This window comes from Cryptomeria japonica, chromosome 10, assembly GCF_030272615.1.
Source record: "Cryptomeria japonica chromosome 10, Sugi_1.0, whole genome shotgun sequence".
Classification (NCBI taxonomy): domain Eukaryota; kingdom Viridiplantae; phylum Streptophyta; class Pinopsida; order Cupressales; family Cupressaceae; genus Cryptomeria; species Cryptomeria japonica.
The window spans coordinates 499,775,153-499,790,018 of record NC_081414.1 but is presented as its reverse complement, the minus strand read 5'-3'; positions in this window follow the sequence as shown (position 1 = coordinate 499,790,018).

The following is a 14,866-nucleotide window of genomic DNA, read 5'->3' as shown; positions in this document are numbered from 1 at the left end:
CTAGGTCTTGACCAAGATGTGTGAGACTAGATGAAAATGGAAAGAGTATGGAAGACCAAGAGTTTTATGGAATGTAAATGAATCAGAGGTGTACTTGCAATGTCCAAAGTGTAAGACCAAGTATGTATGTAGTAGAGTACGTGTGGCTTCCAAAGAGATGATAGTTTCTCTTGATGAGGTAAGTTGACCTTGACTCTAAGTAAGACCAAATGAGACTCAAAGGTGATAGACCTTGATGAGGGACCACTTAATAAAATATTGTTGTATATAGTGTGTTGACAAAGTAAGATGACGACAAGAAAGTGACCTTTTGACTCAAGCTTAGACAAATGTGAATGTAATGCAAGGTGTAAAGCAATGACGAACTTTGTGAGACCCAAAGATAGGTTGAATTCTAGATGAAAACCCGAAGAGATAAACTAGGAGGCTCAATAAGTCTAAAACTGACTGCTCTTGTTTGCTGGACTATAAATTTTTCAATTCTGAACACAGACGTGCCCGTATACTTCACAGACACGATTTCCCGACATAGACATTTTTGAACACTGCACAGACATGTTTCTGAGATTTTGTGAATGCAGTTTTTCTTATGAGAACACAGACGCATTTTTGTCATGCACAACGCGGTTAAATGACACAGACATGTTTGAACACTGCACAGACGCATTTCCGAAAACTAGGTACAATTTTTCCAATTTTGTAAAGTTGTTGTTGTGACCAAATCTGAACTTTTGACTATTTTTCATGACAAGAGGACACAATGTTGATGAGGACTCAATGTGTTTAGACTCAAAATAACTCCAAAGAAAGTGTGTTGTTTGATGTAAAAATGTTTTGCATACACTTGAAGACACAAAAGACACAATGTTTTGATGTTTGATCATGAATGTTTGAATGTTCAAAAGAAGACAAGCACAATTCTTATGGCTGGTCAGGACAATAGTTGTTGATCCCACATGGGGTTTCCCCTAAGGCTACGCTATTCATAGCGGATACTTAGATGCTTGACCCCACTAACTCCACCCTCGACACTCACTTCTTCAGAACAACCAAGCATCAGTCCCCACGAAAACTCCCTGTGGCGAACTTTGTATCTCTAGTAAGAACCGTATGTGTGTGGGCTGCTCCAGAGGTTTGACCTCCTACCCCAACAAATAGAAGGATTTTGGCTTTCTAAAACAAAAATGTGCTAGTAAGGGCATTCGCTAATGTGGCCATACATGTGGCACTTTCAACTTTGTAAATACAGAAGGCTCCCAGCCGGTAGGGGTTACGCCTACAACTGATCAAATAAATTTGTTAAAACAGGTTTATGGGGAGACATAGTGTCGGTATGAACTAATCAACACATGTTACCTATGGCTTTCACCATGGATACAGTTATTTATAGTGGTTCAAAAGAGGTAGGTTTTCCTCACTACCACTTGGGTCGTTCTCTCCTTACTAGTAGTCCTAATGACCACATGAAGAGACAGGCCCTCTAGAGATTAAACAAAAAGAGCCTATTCCTCAAGACACAAAAGACACTAGTTCAATTTTAGTGCACCAATTGAAGTGTTTAGTAATCTATGAAAACAAGGCACACAATAAAGATCAAAAAACCCTTGCCAAAATTCTGCAACAAAGATTTGTGAGTAGTTTGGTTTGTTTCAAATGATTACCCCTCCTGTAAGCACACAAGTTAGGTAAATTTTAGATCCAAAAGACTTTGTGAAATAGGGGCCTTCGACAAGACGTTTTTTTAATAGATTCAAAGATCTGATTTTCCATGAATTATTTTGCATCATAAAAAATAGACCTCCTGTAAAATTTCAAGATATTTCCAGAAATGTAAGAAAATCCAAAAAAGTTTCTAATTTGCTCCAAAAATTATTTTTTTATGAAAAATCATAAAAAATTCATAGAAAATGCAACATTGATCCAAAAAATCTGATTTTTTTATAAGAAACTCTTGATAAAATTCCACACCTGCATAAAAAAAATCCTGCAAAAATTCTAAGCAGTTTGTGAGATATGAGCAAAATAATGCAAAACTCTAATTTTTAAAGATCCAATTTTTTATGAATTATTTTGCATCAAAATTAAAATCACAAAGAATAGATCTTGTGTATAATTATGATAAAGTTCCAAAACTGTAAACAAATCCAAAAAATTCGCTCATTTTCTCTCAAAAGTATTTTTTTATGAAAATGCATAAAAAATTCATAGAAAATTCAAATATGCTCCCAAAAATCTGATATTTTTATTCAGCATGTTTGATACTGTTCTTGACCTGTGAAAAAAATGTGATGCCAAAATTCAAAGCATTTTCTGAGATTTGATCAAAATAATGAAAAAACCTAATTTTTAAAGATCCAATTTTTTAGGAAATATTTTGCATCAAAATTAAAATCACAAAGAACAGATTATGCGTATAAATTGGAGAGCTTTCCAAAAATATAAGAAAATCTGAAAAAATCGCTCATTTGCTCTCAAAATTAATTTTTTATGAAAATTCATAGAAAATTCAAAAATGCTCCAAAAGATCAAAATTTTTAATTGAAATCTCTTGATACTATTCTCAACCTACCAACAAAATTTGGTACAAAAATTCTAAACCATTTGTGAGATCAGATCAAATCTCTCCAAGATCTTGATCGTGTGTCCAAAACCCTAGCCGCACAAGATTATTCTCCAAATTGTTTTACAAAACAGCAATATAGGGTTAGAAAAACCTACAAAAACATAGATCTAACAAAAATCCATGTCCCACCGGGCATGCCAAAATGTGTATGGTGAAAATGGAACAACAATATTGAAAGACTAAAATAGATTCAACCACAAAACCCTAGCCTAACAACAACAAAGATCCACCATAACATATGAAGATTACCTAAGACAATGCAAATCAACAAATCACAAAGATTATACAATCACATGTCCAATAGGGTTTGGTTCTCCATTCTTTCTATCTCCATTGATCTTGCTTGATATATTTGCTCTCAGATTTTATGTGTGCACAAGAGCTCAACAAAGAACGAAAATGTGGTTACAAGTAGGCTTGATCGCATATGAAAGTTTGAATGTTAGTCCAAGAGTTTAGAATGCATAGGACGATTGATTAGGGTCGATAATGAAGGAAGCATCTCCTTATATAGAAGACACTATAAGAAATGGAGGGATAAGATTAAGAGGTGTAAAAGATAAATGGTCGGCTAGGATTAAAGGGTAGGTAGAGGAAATAAGAAAATAATGAGAGGGTAGGTAGTGTAGGAATTAAGAGATGAATGACATATGTCATGGGTAGAAAAGGCTAATGAATTAATTAAATAAATAAAGATTCATTTAATTAATAAAAGAAGTGGGATCAATTAAATAAATAAGATATTTATATAATTTAAGAAAAAGGATAATTTAAATAAATGAAAGTATTTATTTAAATGAGGAAAGGCTTAGAAGAGGATAAATGAATTAATTAAATAAATAAATATTTATTTAATTAATAGAAAAATTAGGCTAAAATAATTAAATAAATAAAAATATTTATTTAATTAGATAGGACAATTTTAGGTCTCTACATTCATAAATAATAATTCCCAAATAATAATCACACATTAATATTAAATATTTATATCAACTATTTATTTAATTTATTATTATAAACTATGTAAATGCATTAATTTAATTTAAAATTATTAAACTATATAAATCAAGTAATTAATTAATAATTAAATCATTCAATAAGAACAACTCAAGAGACCACTTGACACTAAATAACACCTCACACCAAGACACTAAACTGACAAGGGTAATCAACTTAAACCTAAAGTGTAGAATGGGATTTCATGTCACCTCCGATCAACTTGCCATTTGGATAAAGACACGCTCATACCTGTGAAGCCAAGTGGAGTCGATATCTGGTACTTGCAAACCTGTCACCACCAATACACGTAGAACAACATATATAATGAAATAAACAAACAAGTGAAAAGGAATCGCAATGTCATATCGTGCTCACGAATGAGTGGTATGACATCATCCTTTTCACAACTGCAATAGAAGATAATCACAACAACCAAGCACTATCATAATCATCATATCCAATATAATCATGAAATATGGTTAGTACATAGTATGATACCATCATATCATACTAAACCCAAATATTTCAATCCCAATTTTGGGAAAATTGTAAATTGACATTAATTGGCCAATGAAGAGCCGAACCACAATTATGTGCTAATGTGTGAGCGGGAAGCTAGAGTTGTGGCTCAGATAGAAACTGGTAAGTGATAGATTTCACCAAGTTTGGGGGCTGACTGTGGATCTGGATTGACGGGTTTCAGCGCATGTATAATCAGAAAACGGAGAAAAGAAATGGGCATTCTTCATTCACGTTATTGGTTTTTTTTCATCGAACTTTCCAGAGCAGCATATGCATGCATTCTTGTAACCCTAGGACGCGACCCCTAGAGGAATTTGATGGTCTGGACGAAAACCTGGATCATCCATAGCGTAGCAGCATGAATTTGTCAGTAGAAGAGCTGGGGACATTGAGTTGCAGTTGATTTTGAAGTATCCAGTGCAAAGACTATTCTCTTAGGGAAGAGGATTCTCCTTACCCCAGGCAATTTGAACTCACAACTTTTGCATACACATTTGGCACAATTTCTAGGAAGTCTGGAAGCTTATCCCTTAATGCAAAATACCTACAGGTGACCATACACCGCAAATTTGTGAGTGAAAATGTCTATCAGAATTTAATGTGGTCAGTGTGTTAATCTAAACACTTGGAAGTGGTATTGTGACCAAAAGGATACTTCTATATGTTTCTTATGTTGTCTGATGGTAGTTGCTTCAATCGAGCATAGAGATTGTTCCAGTTTGGGGTGCTGACTTGTTTCAGAATTGAAGAACCTTAAAGACTATTGCAACATCAAACTCCCATGGCAGTGACCTGTAGCTTTCTAGTCTGAACATGGGCATATGTTAAGGAAAATAATTGCTCTTTATAATTATTTGGCACTTGGTTGGCCTCTTATCCGTTGTCATCATTCTCAGTGATAATCAGAAATTATTTCAGGTTCTGTAACAATCCATTTCAAGTTCCATTCTGTGTTATTCCAAGTCTAGATAAGCAGGCAAGTTTATGTTGATGTTTGATGGGTATTTTTTGGACGGAGTTTCAGTATGAAACTAATTGTACAGTCATAAATTAGTAAACTATCAGCTCAGATTTAAGCTTTCATGTTGCAATTCCCTTAAGTTCTATTGTCTAAATTCCATGCAAGTGTTAATTTCCATTCCTAAGTGCTATCATATGGTTTGGCTTCAAATATAAACTCTCAAACTCCAACAACAAATAAGAAACTAGTTAACCAGACCATTCATGCAAAGTGTTTGATGAAATGTCAAACCCAACATACTGACAACTTAAGGTTAGAACTAATTCGGGACACTTCAGTGGTATCATAGGATAAGCACTCAAACCATGATCCAACACTCAAAAAACAAAATCAGACTTTGCACACAAACTATTTGACAAAATGTCGATGGGTCAAAACTGAAAGTTTAAGGTAGAATAGGTAGGGGATCTTTTAGTGGTATTAGAGCAATAATCTTGCCAGTCTAGGGGTCATCGAAGCAATTCTATGCAATGGGGCAGATTTGGTACCTACCGATATTACACACGCATGAGACCTAGAGTGGATTTAAATTTTATGGCATAACCACCCTTTGAGACTAATATGGGTGATATACCTGAAGGACAGAGGAGCCCACCTAGATAGGAGAGACAAATTCCACTCAATCCTGATGAGATTATGAGGAGCTTGGCTGAAGCACAACCAATAATTGTTGAAGCAATCAATAGGTTACAAGACACACTTGATAGAATGCTTTTGGAAAATTATTGAATTGTTTACCTTGCAGCAGTCTTCCATTGCAGGAATAGCTTGAGGAAACCTAATTGAAGATGAAAATGTTTGATCTAAGCCTGGTTGGACGATACCCCAGCCATTCACACTACATTAGCACTCAAAATTCACCTCATATTTGGCCATTTGGGGTCACAAATCAGAGGTTATTGATTGTAACAGGAATTATTGGGTGAGAACCACATATCATAGCAGATTGGTGGGACTCTACAGCAAAATAAGTGAATTTATGATAGCCATACTACTCCAAGTAGTTGGCCATACCATTTTGGGCAGCCTAGGGTTCCAAATAAAATAATTGGAGGGTTTAGAGAGTTAGAATTGCTTGTGATTTCATTGTTGGGGTATAAATAAGAGATCATGGTAGGTTTGGAGGGAAGAAAATATCAAACCTGAGCAGCAATAGAAAATCATTGGGGAAAAAGATCACAATTTAGGAATCTGGCCTGACAACATTTTGGAATTCTTAGCTGACTTGCTATTTCTTCTCATATTTTGTTTTGGTAATTCATTATTAGTCAAATAAAGCTCATTGGAGCTGTTGTAGTGCTTTGAAATCTTTTGTTTCATTAGTTAATGCATTTTGGGTCAATATATGAAGCTCATCAAGGCATGCGTTGGACTCCTGGTAAGACAATTGGGCTTAATATCTCTAATTTAGTAAATTATTCTGATTTCTTTAAAAGCTGCAATCAAAATCAAAATCTTGAATTTAGTTCAGTTGATATTATTTATGTTTGGCATCTATTTTCCTATAAGAATTGTCTATCATTCTCGCATAAAACATCAAAAATTCAAAAATTCAAAACCTCATCAAATTCTAAAGTAAACAATTCGTTGGTCAAAGAATTTGAATGTTAATCTGAACACTTGGAAGTGGTATTGTGACCAAATAGATACTTCTATATGTTTCTTATGTTGTCTGATGGTAGCTGCTTCAATCCAGCATAGAGATTGTTCCAGATTGGGGTGCAGACTTGTTTCAGAATTGAAGAAGTTTAAAGACTATTGCAGCATCAGACTCCCATTGCAGTGACCTGTAGCTTTTCAGTCTGAACATGGGCATATGTTAAGGAAATGAATTGCACTTTATCATTATTTGGCACTTGGTTGGGCTCTTATGTGTTGTCATCATTCTCAATGATAATCAAAAATTGTTTCAGGTTTTGTAGCAATCCATTTCAAGTTCCATTATGTGCTATTCCAAGTCTAGATAAGCAGGTAATTGTAATGGGTATGTGAAAGAATTAATATTATTTATGTTGATGTTTGATGGGTATTTTTTGGACGGAGTTTCAGTCTGAAACTAATTGTATAGTCATAAATTAGTAAACTATCAGCTCTGATTTAAGCTTTCATGTTGCAATTCCCTTAAGTTCTATTGTCTAAATTTTATGCAAGTGTTATCTTCCATGCCCAAGTGTTATCATATGGTTTGGCTTCAAATATAACTCTCAAAATCCAACATAAAATAAGAAACTAGTCAACCAGACCATTCATGCAAAGTGTTTGACGAAATGTCAAACCCAACATACTGACAACTTAAGGACAAAACTAAATCAGGACACTTCAGTGGTATCATAGGATAAGCATTCAAACCATGATCCAACACTCAGAAAACAAAATCATACTTTGCACACAAACTATTTGACAAAATGTCAATGGGTCAAAACTAAAAATTTAAGGTAGAATAGGTAGGGGATCTTTCAGAAACACTTATATTTATAGATGAAGTAAAAGTAATGTTTAGCTTGCATTTTTATTTTTGTCAAAATAAAAAATTGAATGGTAAAATAATAAAAATTATTAGATGAATGTGAACGTACCTTTTAAGTCTCACCATTTTTGTAAACATTGGACATAATCATTGTTTGAGAAAGACCAACCAATTTACCTCCAACCTCTCACATTGTAGAAAAAATGAACAACCTGCCAGCTTTATACATGAAACCTTACCCAATTTACACCTAACCTCTTACATTGTAGAAAAAAGAAATGTTTTGATTAGATTTTTTGATAGAATGATTATTATATTTTAAAAATTAATAGAATTCATTTATTTATTGTTTTCTTTTTATTTTCTTGTTATATATTTTCTTCATTTTTTATGATAGATTATAAAATGTCGTCTAAAATATTGATGAAAAAAAATTGACACAACCAAATATAAAAATATTTCAAGAATAACTACTATATTTAACAAATTAACACTTATATTTGATACCAAATTTTGATTAATATGCAATATACACATGTACATGTTAAGGATGAAACCAAACATCTATGTTCAAGCTGCCTGAGCAATAATTTGTATTAGTGGTGATTGTACCCCCTTAAAAATTTTGTTTTTTACATTGTACGACCAATGATTGGTGTCTTAGATTTGACCTTATGTGAAAAATATTTCATATGTTGCAATATAATTTCAAGAAGTGAGTTAATTGCATCATTCTTATATTTTCCTCCTCACATTTCAATTGTTCATTTGAAGTGCTATGTATTATGGAGGTCACTTGGCATATTTTGATACTTAGATGTTTTTAGTAATGATGGGATTTTCATGTTTTTGATAGAGAAATTGGTGTGTGCCTTTATCCTTCCTTGTGTTTAGGTTGAAGAGGTTATTCAAATAATTGTCCATAGAGAATAGTTAAGCAATAATCCAATAGTTGCATCTATTTTTATATTGTATTTTCAAAATTTGCATCTATTTTTTTGTCCAATAGTATGAATATATTGTTCACTAAAGGCATGGTTAAATTCCTTGCAGAACATATTTACAACCTTTTATTTTTCAATCTATTTGTAAAAATTTGTGTTGGTGTCGATGGTGTCTTCTTGCAATGTGAGAAAAGATAATATATAAAAAATAAGTGTAAGAGACATACATTAAAAAAAAATTATCTTGTTTATTTTTTACTATTTTTGACATTAAAAGCAGCCAAAACAAGGGGGATGACCTAGGAATAGAACAAAGAAACAATGGCAAGCCAAACTATCAACAGAACATTAGCAAAATTACAGCCCTCTTACTTTCCTCTATCAAAAACTATGATCATACTACATAAGTTTAGCAGATATATAAAAGTCTTAATAAACATTTGCCATGCAGGGCAACAGGTAGATAAGTTCAAATATAAACAGAAATTAAAACTATTAGCCTGGAGGATACTAGGACCGAACAAAAAACTAGACATCTGAGACATAGAAACAGACTATTTCTTTTTTCCATGGCTCCTCTTGGGGAGGAGCTTCCTAGCCCATTCCTTGGTAAGGAATTTGAAAAGGGCCCTATAGTCATCATCTTCCTTTCTTTTGCCTTTGGTAGAACTTTCTTGCAGGAGACACAGAGTGGTCGCTAAGCAACGCATCACGTTCAAAGCAAACCTGGAGATGTCCTACAACTTGTTTTCCATTGCCTCCATTTTGCTGGTGATTTCCTACACATTATCAAACAAACCCTCCACTTTCTTACCCAACTCCACTAGGTTGCTTTCTTCTTCATCCTTTATGTTGCTCACTTCCTCCACCACCATCATCTTCTCGAACCTAAGAGTCGGGGAGGGAGAATTGGTCTAGGATTTGGGGCTGACCTCCGGACTCTTAGAATTTTTAGGGCTTTCAAAGGCATGGGTGGATCAAACAAAGTAGAGGTTCGAGGTAGACTAAAACATGGCCACATTCTCAGAGGGGATGGAATTCTCATTTTCATGGGAAGAGGAGGGGTCTCTTAGTGATTTTTTCAGGGGGTTTGGAGGACAGTCTCACAGAACAGTGGGGGGTGTTGGCCTCATCAGTAATTTCTATATCGGAATCAATCTCTTGGATTCTGACTTTCTTAGGGGTTCTAACATCCTTAGGAGGGTTCTTTTTATTTTTCTTACTGCAAGAGCCAATTTCAAGTAGTCAAGGAGGGCTTATATCAGGTTTGACGGTAGCAATAGTTAGGGACGGTTTTCAGCCACGTTCTGGACATAGATAGTTCAGGGAGGGCAAAGGGCTAGGTGGAAGTTGTAGAGACGAAGGATGAGGCCTTGGTGCAGAATGGGGAAGTCTTTTCCTTTTTTCTTAGCCTCGACAATATCCTTAACATTTGAATCCAGCGAATGAAGCAGGAAAAACGGAATGGAGATGTAATCCTTGTTTCTAAGGTGGTTAAGGAACAAGAGGTGGTAATAGTAAAAGATTCCATACCTTCCCTCCAGAGTGAAGTATTTCATAATGATATAGCTGACCTCATCCCACGATGGCAGAAGCTCCTCCTGGTTGAAGCCTCTCACCCTCTTCATCGGGTTTTCACCTTCACGAAAAAACTGGTTCAGACTGGTGGTATCCGAAATGTGGCTATGTTTCTTCCATTTCCTCCCCTCAATAGAAAGACTCGTCACTTGAGCAATTAATTCTTCATTTATTTCAAAGGAGATACCCCCATGGTAACCATTCTATCCTTGCAGTAATCCATGAACTGCTTTGACAATCTCTCATTGTTCCCTTTCATGCTTTCCATAAATTTGTCGATCCCGCCTTCCAAACTAATAAACCACACCGCCGAATTAGCTTTAAAACCGTCAGTTTTGTCAGGTTCTAGTCTTAGCCTATCACCCTCCATGGTTGTTTCCTCTAGCTTAGCAGAGCACTAGAGGAGAAACAGGGCAGCAAAAACACAAAGCCAAACCAGAGCAAGAGCATATTTATGATAAAAACTTAGCCAATACTGAGATAAAATCACGCAATAAATGGTATGATTATTGCAAATTGTGCCTAAGTAGATATCGCATTCATGAAATCTACTATACCTGTGCGAACCCTCAATCTAGCCAATGAGATTTTCCCTATCCCAGCTATCGCCGCCAATAAACTCCGTCTGGATGATAATTAGGAAATTACCATTCCCGATATCTGTACTATCATCATTATTAAACCCCTTTTGAAGGTGATGACAAGGCCATCCGTGGCTACGTGGTAGACCAAACCCATGATGGGTGGGTTTCCTTTCTAAATTTGAAATTTGAAAATTGGCTCTCTTCATCTGGTAATAGTTATACAGGTTCATCATTGGACTTGGTTTTTTTTAGTCTCCAAGATCACCTTGGTGATTATTGGCAGCAAATTGGGGTTCCTCCAATATCATAAGCCATTATGCAGCCTTCTCACCACCACCATAGAGTCTACCGCAGCATTCCCTTCTCTGAAGATATGGCAGACGGTGAAGCCATCAAGGATAGCGAGAAGCATCCTAGCATCCCTCAAAAATGGAATCCACTTTCCACCCGGTAGCAGATCTACCACTCACCACTTCCACAACAATTTGCGAGTCGCCTTCAATTTCTAGATGTTTAATGCCAATGGATGTGGCAAATCTTAGACCCCATAGGAGTGTCATTCCCTCAGCCTAAGTGACAGTATGGTTCTTTAGGTTTCCCGTGTAAGTCGCAATAGTATTCCCCAAGTGGTCACAGATGACTCCACCACCAGCTTGGCAGGCATTTTGGGCAGACCCATCAAAGTTTAGTTTGTACCAATGAGGTTTTGGGGCTAACCATTTGGTCCTTTTCCTTTTGATTTTTGTACTATTGTTGAAGACTTCGAACTCCAGGGGGAGTTTCCAAAGTTCAACAAAAAAAAATTCCATTGGATTAGGAGGATTGGGGGGGGTGGGGTTCCACTTAGTCACAGATATATTATCTAAAATCATTTTAAGAAAATTATAGAAGACTCTATCTGTGGGGGGCTTCAACATCTTTGAAAATTATGTTGTTTCTTTCTTTTCAGACCCCCCAGCAAATGTGCGGCGGGATCTGCCTCCATAATTGGATAATTGGGGGATCAGGGGGTGGTGGGAGGGAGGATTCCATCTAGTAACAAATCGATTAATGCTATTCTGAAAAACCCATTGCAGACCATATTTTTCAAGGGTACTGGTCCACAAGTGTCCAACAAAGGGGTAGTGGATGAAAAGGTGGTCAATTATTTCCTCTTCGGCTTTACAAAGAATGCATCTATTGGAAAGTTGGAAACCCCTCCTTTTTAGATTGTCCCAAGTTAATATTTTTCCATGCATTAGGGACCACCAAAAGAAGTTGACTTTAGGGATCAGTTGTGAGTTTCATATCTTCCTCCAACACTCAACATCGCCAGTGGGTCTCAGGAGTTGTCTGTAAGTAGACTTGACTAAGAAAGCCCCCGACTGGGTCCCCTTCCAAATGAATTTGTCTTCCTGGGGAGCTAGGGTAATTCTACATTCTAGCATAAGATCATGTAGCTCCAGAGCAATGGGTAACAAGCTGGGCTAATTAGAGAAGAACTGGGCAATGCTCTTCCATTTTCCTCTTCCCAGTTCCATATAATCAGCAATGTATTCCCCCAGGTGCTCCTTTAGATGATACATAATTTGGCGGAAATGAGTGTCTACCAGAGGTTTGTCTTCCACCCAAGAGTCTTCCCAAAACCTAATCTTTCTACCATTTCTAATCTGCCATTTCAGTCCTTCTCTGATAACCTGTCTTCTTTTTCAAGATGTTATTTCATAGTTTAGACCCCTGAGGAAGGTCTCTCGTATTCAAGTTACAATAGAATTTCTCCCTTTCCAGATACTTGGCCTTGATAATGTTACACCAGTCCACCTCACCTTTAGCTAGGGTCCATCCCACTTTTGCAATTAAAGCCTTATTCAAGGCATTTATCTTTCTGATACCAAGTCCTCCCATGGATTTGGGTAAGCAAACAGTGTCCCAATTTACCAGAGCGAGGCATCTTTTTTCCTCCATACCCATCCACAAGAAGGTTCTTTGGATTTTAGCGAGGCATCTTTTTTCCTCCATACCCATCCACAGGAAGGTTCTTTGGATTTTCTCAAGTTTTTCCCCCATAGCTCCAGATAGTTTGAACAAGGAAAGGAAGTACATCGGGATGCCCTAGAGGGAAGCAACAAGGAGTTGAAGCTTGCCCGCACTGCTAAGGAATTTCTCTTTCCAACCAGCAATTTTCTTTTGTATTCGCTCAAGGATAGTATTCCAGAAAATAAGGGTGACTTCTTTAATAGTGAGGGGAAGACCCAAGTAAGTCCCTAGAAGAGCAGCAGTCTTACACCCCAATATAGAGAGGATTTTAAGCTAAAGTTCAGCAGGGGTGTTGAAGAAGAAGAGATTACTCTTATCATAATTGATACATTGCCCTTATGCCTTAGCATAATCCGCCAGTAAATTCTTCCATAGTTTGGCCTCAATTACAGATGACATACCAAACAGAAAGGTGTCATCAACAAATTTTTGGATAACTAAGGGGGGGATCGTAGAAGCAACTTTGAATCCCTGCAGTCTACCATTGATCATCATATCAACCGCATTTATACTCAACACTTCAGCAATCATGATGAAAAGATAAGGTGATAGAGGGTCTCCTTGTCGAATACCTTTTTCAGCCTTAAAACAGCCCCTGGGGTTCCCATTGATCAAGACTGAGAATTGGACTGTAGTAACACATTCCCAAATCATATCAACAACCTTCTCATTGAAGCCCATTTTTTAGAGAGTTTTAAATAAAAAGCACTAGTTGACCTTATCATAAGCTTTTAAAATGTCGAGCTTGAAAGCCATACCTGGGATTTTGCTCTTGTCCATGGAGTGGATTATTTCATGAGTGGCAATGGCAGCATCCAAAATTTGGCAACCAGGGACAAAACCTTTCTGGGAAGGATTGATGAACTTTTCCAGAAGGGGCTTGATTCTATTCACAAGGACCTTGGAAATTGTTTTGTAGATAGAATTGCAGAGGCTTATGGGTCGAAAGTCCTACATGCAATTGGGGTTCTATGAATTAGGGACAACAACAATGTACGTGTTATTCAATTTTTTCAGTAATTTCCAAGTCTTGAAGAAGTCTTTCACTATTTTAGTGACATCTTAATTAATGATGTCCCAATAATCCTAGAAAAATGCCACAGGGAAGCCATCCAGACCCGTGGTCTTGAAATCACCCATCACAAAGATCACCATAGGGACCTCCTCTAAGGAGATAGGAGAAAGGAGCTGACAGTTATCCTCCTCCCTAATGGCATTAGGGAGCTTACTCAAAAGACTATCTCAAAGAGACACATTGCTCCTTCCAGACTCAGTATACATTCTGATGAATAAGTCAGTGGCATTTTGACCAATTAGGGATTCTCTAGTGATCTCCTGATCTGATTCATCCTTTAGACTTTTGATAAAGTTTCTCCTTTTATGGATGCTCGCCAAGTGGTGGAAGAAGGCTGATTTTTTGTCCCCCTCTTTCAGCCACTAAATTCTGGATCTTTATTTCCAGTAGATTTCCTCCTTAGAGAGGATTTCCTTCCAATTCTTACAACATTCATCTTCCTCCACCAACATAGAGTGAGGGGGGTCACCTACTGCCATATTGCTTTGGAGTTGTTCTGGTCTAGAGCACAACTCCTTTTTCTTCTTGAAGATGTCACCAAAAGTTATCTTATTCCAACCTTTGACTTCCCTGCGGATGAGTTTCAGTTTCTCAGCAATTCTGAACATAGTAGTCCCTTGAATCAGGGTAGCCTACCAACCCTTGACCAGGTCTCTGAAATCTGGGTGGGAGGCCCACATAATCTTATAGTCAAAGGGGGGGGACCCATGTAGGATCTATCCTTCCAATGGAGCAAGAGGGGGTTATGATAAGAAGTTGTCCTTGGGAGACTCTTAAGGTGGGAGTTGTGGACAATATCCCAGTTGGTAGAGATAAGAAATCTATCCAGTTTGACTTGAATTAGGTGATTGCCTTTCCTATTATTCGACCAAGTGTAGGGGACACCCTGAAGATCAAGATCAAAGAGGCTAGTGACATTAATGAGGTTGGCGAGATCTCCCATGCTATTTGTAAAATCTACTAGACCACCACATTTCTCAGAGGGGTATAGTGGGGTATTAAAGTCTCCAACCAACATGTACTGAGACTTCTGGTCT